This window comes from Cebus imitator, unplaced genomic scaffold (assembly GCF_001604975.1).
Source record: "Cebus imitator isolate Cc_AM_T3 unplaced genomic scaffold, Cebus_imitator-1.0 Scaffold348, whole genome shotgun sequence".
In the NCBI taxonomy this organism is placed as follows: Eukaryota; Metazoa; Chordata; class Mammalia; order Primates; family Cebidae; genus Cebus; species Cebus imitator.
The window spans coordinates 1,284,610-1,286,589 of NW_016107663.1; positions in this window are offsets into that span (position 1 = coordinate 1,284,610).

The window sequence follows — 1,980 nt, forward strand, 5'->3', positions numbered from 1 at the left end:
ACCACAACCTCCGCCTCCTGGGTTCAGACAATTCTCCTGCCTCAGCCTCCTGAGTAGCTGGGATTACAGGCACACACCACCATGCCCAGCTAATGTTTTTGTATTTTTAGTAGAGACGGGGTTTCACCATGTAGACCAGGATGGTCTCGATCTCTTGACCTCGTGATCCACCCGCCTCGGCCTCCCAAAGTGCCGGGATTACAGGCTTGAGCCACCACGCCCGGCCTCAGGATTTCTTTTCAGGATGATAAAAACGTACTGGAATTAGTAGCGGTGGTTGGGCAACCTTGTGAATATATTAAAAACCACTAAATTGTATACTTTAAAAGGGTGAATTTTATACTATGTGAATTATTTCTCAATTTGAAAAAATTAATATCGTTCCTGAGCAACACCTTATTAAAAAGATAACAAATAAACTTACAATATCAAGAAAAAGGACTAGGGTAGTGGCCCAAGCCTGGAATTCCAGCTCTTTGGGAGGCACTGAGATGGGCAGATTGCTTGACCCCAGAAGTTATGATTTGCCTAGGAGTTTATGACTAACCTGGGCAACATGGTGAGACATGGTTTCTACAAAAAAATAAGCCTGGGAGACTGAGGCAGGAGAATCTCTTGAACCCAGGAGGTAGAGGTTTCAGTGAGCCGAGATCACGCCACTGCACTCCAGCCTAGTGACAGAGTGAGAATCCCTCTCAATAAAATCAAGTTTAAGACTGGGAAAAGATATTTACAAGCATATGATCAACAAGAAATTAATATCTAGAATACTTAAAGCACTTATATAAATCAATAAGAAAAATACAAAAAAAATCGAAAATTGAAAGGTTGTGACCAAGAAATTCACAGAAAAGGACACCCAAGTGGCCAATAAACAAATGAGAAGCTTAATCTGACTAGTTGTGAGGATAATGCAAATTATTATTTTTTGACTTTTATTTTCCCCATAGGTGTGGTGTTTGGTTACGTAAGTTCTTTCGTGGTGATTTGTGAGATTTTGGTGGACCTATCACCCAATCAGTATCCACTGCACCCTATTTCTAGCCTTTTATCCCTTACCTTCCTTTCACCCTTCCCCGGCAAGTCCCCAGAGGCCACTGTATCATTCTCATGCCTTTGCATCCTCATACTTAGCTCCCACATATCAGTGAGAACATATGAGGATTCGTTTTCCACTCCTGAGTTACTTCACACTTAGAATAATTGTTTCCAATGTCATCCAGGTCACTGCAAATGCTGTTAGTTCATTCCTTTTTATGGGTGAGTAGTGTTCTGTCATATATATATATATATATATATATATATATATATATGTCACAGTTTCTTTATCCGTTTGTTGATTGATGGGCCTATTTGGGTTGGTTCCATGATTTTGCAACTGTGAATTGTGCTACTATAAACATGCGTGTGCAAATACCTTTTTCGTGTAAAGACGTCTTTTCCTCTGAGTAGTGGGGTTGCTGGATAAAATGGTAGTTCTACTTTTAGTTCTTTAAGGAATCTCCATACTGTTTTCCATAGTGGCTGTACTAATTTACACTCCCACCAGCAGTGTAGACGTGTTCCCTGATGACCACACCCATGCCAACATCTTCTGGTGTGTTTTTTTTAAATTTTTTAATTATGGCAATTCTGGACGATGCGAATTATAACAACCAATCACACCCATCAAGTTGGGAAAATTAACAGGACTAATAATTCACCAAGTGGTTGACTTTTCACCAAGTATTGCTGAAAATGTGAGGAAACAGGAATTCTTTTTTTTTTTTTTTTTTTTTTTTTTTTTTGTGTTGTTTTTTTTTTTTTTTTTTTTTGGATAAACTTTGAAACTGCCTAATCGAAAAATTTTTTTTTAAATATAATTCATTTTTAATTTGGTCATCAATTCCAGACATCACCTGTTTCTTGGCTGTCCTCTATCTACCCCATACCAGACGAGGCTTTGTCTCACTTTGCCCTCAGGAATTCTTTTTTTTTTTG